Raw genomic sequence first — 10,233 nt, forward strand, 5'->3', positions numbered from 1 at the left:
AAAGAAGTGTGAGTTCTTAATTTAGGGCCTATGCTAAGAAAAATAAGGAACATTTGCTTATTGGGATTATTGTTAAGGTAAACAGGTAAAGCTTTCAGATTTTTAAAGATGAGCATTAATGAAGGCATTTCATGACCATTTTCTTATGGCCTGAACCTTTATTATCCACTAACATTTACTTACGGACTAGTGTTTGCAAAATGACTTTTGACATCACACATGCACAGAATTGTGGCGAGCGCATTACAGTTTTCCACTTAGATGTTAAGAAAGGTTTATAGGCATTTAACTTCTGAGCACATTAAATACTCTGTTTCTGAAGAAAGCAGACATTTCATTTAAATAGATATGTTTTAGGGGTATGCTTTGCTTGAAAAGTGAAGGAAATAAATTTGAGAAATGTCAAAGAGCAGGTTTTCCCTCAATTCTGATGTTAGAACAAGTATCTGAATGCTTTAGAAAAGTGCTCTGTATTCTGACAGGTGAGTGATAACCTATGGAAAGTACTGCAAATGAAAGTGAAAACTTCTTTTTAGAAAGGTAAATTTAGTACGTTGTTTAGTGAACACTAAACAGGAAAAATACAGTTCCCTACAAAATTGTCATGGTGCTTCATTTTTAAGGCCCATCCCTTTTTGCAATAATTGTCATTAAATTCTCATTTTATGTGAGTCCTGTCACTTCACAGGAAAACTGGGTCCCAGAGAGACTTATTAGGTTTATCTTCAATTTGACACATCATCAGTGTAGTCACACAGTGTCAATCTGGGTGGTGATTAGGTGCTCCAACTTGACTATTGTCCTACACATCTATTCATAAAACAGGAAAACAGTAGTAGACATCCGACAGCAAAAGTAGAAGAATGACACACTAAAAGGAAGAACATATTTAAAAATTTTAAACCTCTAAAAACTAGAAGTGCAGCCTTAACAACCTTAAGAATAAAAACTTTAGAAACATACCAATCTTGTTTCTTTATTTTATAAAAGTAGTTGAAGCACTGAAATGACTTGCTCAAGGGCAACAGTGTCTCTGTAGCACAGGTAGGTTATGAACTTGAGCATTCTTTTGGCCAATTGAATCTCAGTGGGATGAGTACATATGAAATGCAATATGCACCTGGAAAATGTTTTGGATTGCATCTCAAACAAACAAACAAGAAAGAAACAACCAAAATCACTGTAATGTTACCAATGATGACGCATATTAACCCTAAAGGATGGTGGAACTGCCCTTGTGAATTTCTGAGAATGACCGTGTTAGCCCTCAGAGCAACTAGTGATTTCTAACTGCTGACCTTGGTGTTAGCAACCCAACTTATAACCCAGTGCGCCACCATGGCTCCTTTCGCTCATCAAAACACACACAAAGACTCAAACTGACTGCCATTGAATTGATGCCAACTCCTAGCGACCCTATAAGACATGGTACAACTGGCCTTGAGCGTTTCTGAACCTGTGATTCTTCTAGCGTTCATGGAAAGCTCTGTCTTTCTTCCGGGGAGTGATTAGTGCTTACAAACTACTGGCCTGTAGTTAGCAGCCCAGCCCATAGCCCACTTCACCAGCAGGGCTCCCTGGAGTTCCTCAACATGATGTTAAATTGCGAATGGAAATAAAGTTGAAGCACACCAGTGCAAGTCTACACTGTGCTCCTCAAGCGGGGCAGTATTAGTCGGAAAAACAGAGCGGGGGAAAACCTAGGGTAATGCTGAGGAAGAACCAACAGCCTTGTCGGTTTTGTCTTAGGTTTAAAAACAACATAAAGGCCAAGCTGACGCATACATTTTTTGTTTTCATTGCCAAAATAACTATAGATCCAATTATAAAAATCACGTTGAAGACTGTAGACCATTACCGATAGAACAAAAAATGGCAAAATGAGAGAACTCCATTTCAATATATGGAGTAACATGAGGCTGAATTTACTTTCCCACCTAAAGACCTTTAGAGCAAATCTACAAAATATATGAAACAGCAAGTTTCGAGATATTGAGCATTAAAAAAATCAAAGGTTATAGTGTAAGATGGGAGAAGAGAAATAAATGAGATGACTCCTATCTTGCCCTAGATTAGCCTGGATAAATATTTCACGTCGCTCTCCTCTCGGTGGAGTCTTGGGACAGCTGGTAGATCGCCTGCCCAGATCACCTTGTACTTAGCCATGGCCTGCGGTCTGGTGGCAGCAACCTGAACCTCAAGCCTGGGACCTGCCTCCGGGTGCGGGCCGGGTGGCCCCCGACGCCAAATGCTTCGTGCTGAACCTGGGCAAAGACAACAACAACCTGTGCCTGCACTTCAACCCTCGCTTCGACGCCCACGGTGACACCAACACCATCGTGTGTAGCAGCAAGGACGCCGGGGCCTGGGGCGCTGAGCACAGGGAGACCAACTTCCCCTTCCAGGCGGGCAGTGTCGCTGAGGCATGCTTCTCCTTCGACCAAGCCGACCTGAGCATCAGCTGTCACACGGACACACGTTCAAGTTCCCCAACCGCCTCAACCTGGAGACGATCAACTTCCTGGAGGCTGATGGCAACTTCCAGATCAAGTGTGTAGCCCTTGAGTGAAGCAGCTGTGTCCCTGGACCACAGTCCCCAATAAAGGCAGCTGCCTCGCATATATATATTTTACGTCATAGCTCAATGAGAGGAATCTTACAGAGAACCTAGTCATGTTCCTCACTTGAAGACATGGTGGTAGAAGTCTTTGAAAACCAAGATGGCTACTTTTCTCAAACCTGAAAAGATAGCACTACATAAAGAAGGAACCCTGTGACAATCTATAGGAGAACCTGTGAGTTTTAAGCTATGTGCTGATTGGTACACACATGTGAGGAAACTATCTGAGAGTGGGAAGGACCCACCTGAAACAAAGGAAATAGTTAAGAAGGATTGAATGGGATTTGGAAGAACATCTGTCCCCAAGAGCCACCATGAAAAATATCCTTCTGAGATCATTGGGTAGATTAACCCAAAGAGTTATATCCAATCAGTTCAGACAAATATTAACTCTAAGCTACATGTAGGCCTCGTCTAGTTCAGAGAAAAGACACCTCCACCCCCACAAATTTTCAATACCCAAGTAACTGAACTCCCAAACGTCAGGATTAATTTAAGAATTAAAAAATTATCTCAACAAAGTAAAATGAAAAGTTTTATGTGACCCATCCAAGTTATGCCTTTTTTGTTTACCAAACTATAAAATAATAACTAGTATGTGAGTACAATATATCATTGTTAATTTTCATCTCGTTGACTTGTTGTGGACTCACTTTGCTTTTCTCCAGTTTCAACTTGAACTTGTGCAATGTGAACATGAAGACGTGATAATTTTGAAGTGAAAAAAATAAATAAGTTGCTTGGTTTTGCTCTGTCTTGTTTTTGTGCATGTTATTATCTCCGCAGGTCTGTCTAAATAAGATAGGCTGGATGAACTATCTGGAGGAAAAACAACAGGACCGACAGTTTCGGGGCACATGGGATAGGGGGAAGTGGGGGTAAGGAAGTGGTATTAACAAACCCATGGACAAGGGAACAACAAGGGATCCAAATTGGTGGTGAGGTGAGTGTGGCGGACCTGGTAGGGAATGATCAAGGATAAGGTAATGAAGAGTTATAGCTGAAACCCAGGTGGGGATGGAGCATGATAGTGGGACAGGAGGAAAATCAAAGGAAATAGAGGAAAGAGCTAGGAGGCAAAGGGCATTTATAGAGGTCTAAACAAAGACACGTACATATGCAAACATATATATATGAGGATGGGGAAATAGATCTATGTCCTATTTATAGGTTTAGTATTAAGGCAGTGGAATGACCTTGGGCCTCTACTCAAGCTCTTCCTCAATGCATGAATACTTTTTTCTATTAAATTGGCATTCTATGATGCTCACCCTCCCAACACAACTGCTAAAGCCAAGGCGGGTGAACAAGCAAATGTGATGAAGAAAGCTGATGGTGCCCGACTTTCAAAAGATATAGCGTCTGCGGTCTTAAAGGCTTGAGGATAAACAAGCAGTCATCCAGCTCAGAAGCAACAAAGCCCACATGGAAGAACACACCAGCCTGTGTGATCATGTGGTTCCGAAGGGATCAGTTATCAGGCATCAAAGAACAAAACAATCTTATCATTGGGTGCACACCTCCATGATAGGATTGCTGAGGACAAACAGGTGCATAAGCAAATGTGGCGAAGAAAGCTGATGGTGCCCAGCTATCAAAAGAGATAGTGTCTGGGGTCTTAAAGGCTTGAAGGTAAACAACCGGCCATTTAGCTCAGGAACAACAAAGCCCACATGGAAGAAGCACACCAGCGTGTGTGATCACGGGGTGTCGAAGGGATCAGGTATAAGGCATCATCAGAAAAAATTCTGACCATAGTGAATGAAGGGGGAAGTGCAGAGTGGAGACCCAAAGCCCATTTGTTGGCCACTGGAGATCTCCTTGCAGAGGGGTCTAGGGGAGGAGATGAGTCAGTCAGGGTGCGATGTAGCACTGAAGAAGAATACAGCTTTCCTCCAGTTCCTAAATGCTTCCTCCCCCCCCAACTATCATGATCCAAATTCTACCTTGAAAGTCTGCATAGAGCAGAGGATGTACACTGGTGCAGATAGGAGCTGGAGGCACAGGGAATCCAGGGCGGATGATACCTTTAGGACCAGGGGTGTGAGGGACGATACTGGGAGGGTAGAGGGTGAGTGGGTAGGAAATAGGGAACCGATTACAAGGATCTACATGTGACCTCCAATTCACAGGCTCAAAAATCTTCTCTTTATCTGGTCAGGTTCTGGTCAACTCAATGTGGGTTGCCTCATTCAGCCTCTCCAGGGTGGCCATAGGGCACCTCTCCTTTCAACCATGTACCCTATCACAAATTCTCAACAACCCAAGCCCTGTTGTGCGAGGTCATAAACTTCAGACCAGTCAACCCACTCTCATCTTCTCCTCTGGTCCTTGTGAACCAGGTCCATGGGTGTCAGTGGCCAGATTCAACCCAACTCTTTATTGCTGTTTTTCTCTAACTTCCACTCAACAAGCAGTTCCACGGTCACCCAGCAAGCATTTCAACTTTCACACAGGCTCCCTTTAACATTCAGTGCTTGAGAGGAGAGTTCCTTCATGGTTCCACATTTTTCTACCCTCAAGCACAAACCACTATTCAAAATTCAAAAAAGCCAAAGAGTTCCCCTTTCTTCAGTCTGTCAACAGCCCTCTGGGCAATCTCTTTGAATGAAAATGTCCTAAGTACTCCAAAGCACTGGGTGGGGCTTATCTTTTCAGAGATTCCTTTGTAGGAGTGCTCTAACCCATTTAAAGATTAAAATTGATGGCTGAAACAATGAGCTTACAAATTATTTATACTTCCCAATAATCATTTCTAGTAATCATTATATCAATAACAATAGGCAGAAAAAATAATATAAACCTAGTAGAGCCAGATCCTAAACTCAATTTTCACATAGTCAAGTTTAATCATTATCTAACACCTTAATCCTTATCTAAATTATTCCATTGATACCAAATATGGCCTTAGGCCTCTGATGGCATCAAGCCAGGGCTGGGCCTACTGTCAGATATTTTGACTTTCTGCCATTTTCACTAAACACAATGGTCTCAGAAATTCAAGGAGTGATTTCTCCCCATGAGCTCAAGCTGCACATTAATGACATTCATTTTCACTATTTCAAACAGGAATAATCAAAGACAATCAAAGAAAATAATAAAAAATTTAATGTCCCATATGCTTTTCAGAGAACAGCCCAGTAAACTGCCTGGTCATATCTAACCTCTGGCTAGCCCAAGAAGAAAGACTACCATGAGGCGGAGGTCAAACAAACATTCATCCTCCACCTTTATTATCTGTTTCTCTAGTACCCTGCTCCCAATGTACCATCACGTGTTTGTATGGGTTGCTTAAAGAAACAAATCCAGAGATGACTGTTATGACTTTGAATACAAGCAAAATGGAGGGAAAAATAAACCAGGGTAGTGTGTTTGCTTCAGTGGAAAATGAGTTCTTGGAAATAGAGATTTCCTGAGAGAAAGAAAGTGATGATTGTAGAGGTAGAATCCACATGGGATTCAGGCTTTTTCTGATTGCCATGAGGAGGTCCTCATCCACGATTCAAAATCTAGAGGAAGAAAATCATTGTGTCACAGAGCCAAGGGCAGATTTTGTTTTGCTCCCAATACAAAATATATTCCAGGTTATATGAATGTTGAGGTGAATATAATAGATATAGATATGCCTGTAATTTCTATGATGTACTTACAATAGTCCCATACCCTCTTCCTCTTAATGCAAGAAATGTCTTAATTATCCAAAATGTGGCCTCAAACTGCTCAAGAAATTTGATTTTTGTTTTGCTTTTGGGTGTTCATGTTATGGAGGAGCAGATGTTCTTTTCATCTTTTTTTTACTATAAAGAAAATGCTATATCTTAAGATGGTCTATTTCTTTAACAATTGTCTGTGCACATTAAGAATGTTGTATGAACAACTTCCAGAAATATGGCAAGAAAGTAGGAGGCCCTCCCTAGATTTCCACAAGTGAGTAATCAATAGGTGAGGTGGCCAGAAATGGGAAACTAGATTTGGGATCTGGCCTTTTGGCACCTAAGATTCTTTTCAGGCCTCCCTTGTTGATTTCCATCCTTGGAAAGCATTTTCCCCTGATCTGATGGTGTTTCCCCCTGATTTGTAGTCAGTGAGCTTACAGATCCCTATCTCTGATTTCTGCCCTCCAAAAGTGCAGCATAGCTCACAAGCCTGCTTCTGCAAGCCTGGTACTCCATGAGTTTGTGGATAGCCTTTTCTGATTTCTGCCCTGGAAGAGTTCATCTGAAATCAAGGCAGTGGATCTGCCTCCCCTAAACATGCATACGAGTTTATAGACCCAATGCCAGATTTCCACCCTCAGTTAATGCTTGGAAGCCCCCTTCCCTTGAGAATCACCTATAATAACTTAATTCTACTTGGGGTCCTGATAGTTCTGAGTTGTGCAGACCCCCACCCCAAAAGGGGACCTTCTCTATGCTACTTGCCAGTGACTGTCGCTTGCTGGAAACCACCACTTGCTGGGTCCCAGATGGAGATTCATGACCGAGGCATGCTCTACTCATCTCCCCACACCACTCCAACTCAGGCCAAGCCAGCTCACACAGCCTAAGTCACTAGTGACCCCAGGGCCCATGACTGCAGTCATCCTCCACCCCTCTGCTAGTGCCATCTGGGCAGCATGAGTCTGAAACTGGTACCACACCTCCACACTCCCTGCTAGCACAATTGGTGTATCCAGAGACCTGTGGCCTTGAGCTTGTCTCCCCCTCCCCAGTATCTTCTGTTTCTGGCCCCCAGCCACCCAAACCCGCATTGCATTGATGTGTGACCCATACATGGACCCAGCAAGCCCTGTATCCAATGCCATATACTTTACAGGTAACATACCACCTACAGGGAAACCAAATTGCCACACAAACTATCCACATCAGCAGTCATTACAAAAAAGCAAGAAAAAAACCTGCAAGGTCTGAAGGGGATCTGAATTTAGTGGTGTATATAGAATAAACAGACTTAGAACCACCACAAGAAGAAATCTTCAGAATGATACTTAGGGTCATTCAGGATATGAAGGAATTCATACATACAAAGGATGGAAAAAGAGACAGGCTAGAGTCCACTTTCAGAAGGGAAATACAAGTGTTAAGGGGCAAGGCAGTAGAACCAAAGAGAACAGTAAAAGGCCTTACCAACAGGACCAACAGGTTGGAAGAAGCAGAGAATCATATCAACAACCACAAGATAATCAAGGACAATCAAACAAGCTAGTCAAAGAAGCTGAAGAAAACCTGAGAACAATGAGCGACATGTTGAAGAAGAACAATATTTGAATAATTAGATACTGGAGTAAGACATAATGAAGAAATCAATAGCCAAAATAGTGAGGGAATTCCTGGAAGAAAATTTCCCAACTTAATGAAGGAGAACCAGACAATTATCCAGGAAGTAGAAGACACAAACTAGACTGAACCCCATGAAGAACACACCAAGGCATATAGTAGTCAAATTATCCAACTTTGCGGAAAAGGAAAAATATCATAAGAGCAGATAGAGGGGAAAAATGCATTCACCTATAAGGGTAATCAGATAAGATTATGCCCAGACTTATCAGCAGAAACTATGAAGAAAAGGAGAGAATGGAGTAGCATTTTCCAAAAGTTGAAGAATAATGGCAACCCAAGAAAACTTCAGCCCTTCATACTCTCCACTAAAATAGATGGGAGGTAAGGGTTTTCCAGATCAGGAAACATTTAAAGAATATGGTAAAAATGAACAAACAAACAACTACCATAAAAAAACAGTACTACAAAAATTCCTTTCTAATATGCTTTGAACAGAAGGCCAACATCTACAGAACACACACATGAGACCACTGCATAGTGTAGCACTAGCCAGAAGTCAGTGCACTGAAAATAATATCCAAGACGTCTTTGGCCCAATGGTGAAAAAAGGCAGGAATGAATTCTCCCACATATACACAGCTAAGGAGGGAAGTAGGAAATCACCTACCACACCAGGTATAATATGTCAGCAAAGAATTCACAGATGGACATCATACCTCTGAAAGTCAATGGTCCAAACTCACCCATTAAAAGACAAAGACGTGCAGATGGGATTAGGAAACAAAACCCATCAATCTGTCATCTGCAATAGACACATATCAAGCTCACATACAAAATCAGGCTGAGGATTAAAGGATAGTGAAAAGTTTACCAAGTAAACAGCAGTCTTAAAAAAAAGCAACTGCAAGTCTAATCTCTGACAAAATAGAGATTTTGTACCTCAAGGTACAGGACATAACTAGAGATAAGCATGGCACTATAATTATATGGAATCATGGAATCAGTAGACCAGAAACCAGTGAGCACTATAAACATATACATGCCCAATGAGAGATCTGAAAAAATTGTAAATGAAATTCTTCAAAAGATGAAAAAAGAAATCCCAGAATCAGCACTCATAGTAGGAGATTTCAATATACCATTCTCCATGAAAGACAGATCATCAGGAAAGAAGTTCAAGAGGCTAAAGAACTAAACTCTACAATTAGGCAACTCAACCTGATAGACATATTCAGAGCTCTCCACTCAATTGCTAACAAATTCACATTTTTTCAAGTGCAAATGAAAGAAATAGAACACATGCTAGGATAAAAATCCAGTTTGACTAAATTCAAACATATAGAGTTTACTCAGACTTCCTTCTTTGGCTATGATGCCATAAGAATCAACAAAAGAAAGATAAAAATTAAGGGCAAACACTTGGAGAATGAATTGCATACTTCTTAAAAATGAGTGGCTATTGATCCAACTTAGAGATAATAGTAGAAAGTTTCTAGATACTAATGTGAATGAGAATATTAAATATCTAAACCTACGGGATATAGCAAAGGCATTTATCAGAGGATGCTTGATAGTGATAAATACACATATGAAGAAGGAAGAGAGGATTGTGGTCAATGTCCTATCATAAAACCTTCAACAATTGGAACAGAGTCAATAAGATAATCCTTCTAATAGCAAAAGAAAATAAACTATAAATTATATCAGTGCAGAGATTCATGATTGGGAAAACAAAAGTGCAATGGAGGAAACTCCCAAACACATTATATTAAGCTAGTATAACTCTGATATCAAAAGCAAACAAGGATCCCCAAAGAATAGAGAATTACAGATCAATATCTCTAATGCACATCGATGGTAAAATCCTTTTAAAAAATCTTGGCCAATAGAATACAAAAGTATATAAAAAGAATAATCCATCATGATAAAGTGGGATTTATGACAGGGATGCAAGGATGGTTTAACATTGGAACATCCATTGATATCATCCATCACATTGAAAGGACACAGTATAAGGACCGTATGATATTTTGAAGGAGGGGGAGTGCAGATTAGGGAACCAAAGCCCATCTTTGGGCAAGTGGACATCCCCTTACAGAAGGGTCATAGGGAGGAGACGAGCCAGTCAGGGTGCAATGTAGCAACGATGAAACATACAACTTCCCTCTAGTTCTTAAATGCTCCCCCCCCCTCACCCACCCCACTATCATGATTCTGATTCTACCTTACAACTCTAGCTAGACCAGAGGATATATACTAGTACAGATAGGAACCAGAAACACAGGGAATCTGGGACCGATGATCCCTTCAGGACCAGTGGTGAAAGTGGTGATA

The 10,233-nt window shown here is 41.1% G+C and overlaps 1 pseudogene; it reads left to right on the forward strand.

The window, feature by feature from the left end:
- The first annotated feature begins 2,164 nt into the window (after nucleotides 1-2,164).
- Nucleotides 2,165-2,614, forward strand: LOC142452642 (galectin-1 pseudogene; annotated as a pseudogene).
- The last annotated feature ends 7,619 nt before the right edge of the window (nucleotides 2,615-10,233 follow it).

The sequence above is a fragment of the Tenrec ecaudatus genome, chromosome 7, assembly GCF_050624435.1.
Source record: "Tenrec ecaudatus isolate mTenEca1 chromosome 7, mTenEca1.hap1, whole genome shotgun sequence".
In the NCBI taxonomy this organism is placed as follows: domain Eukaryota; kingdom Metazoa; phylum Chordata; class Mammalia; order Afrosoricida; family Tenrecidae; genus Tenrec; species Tenrec ecaudatus.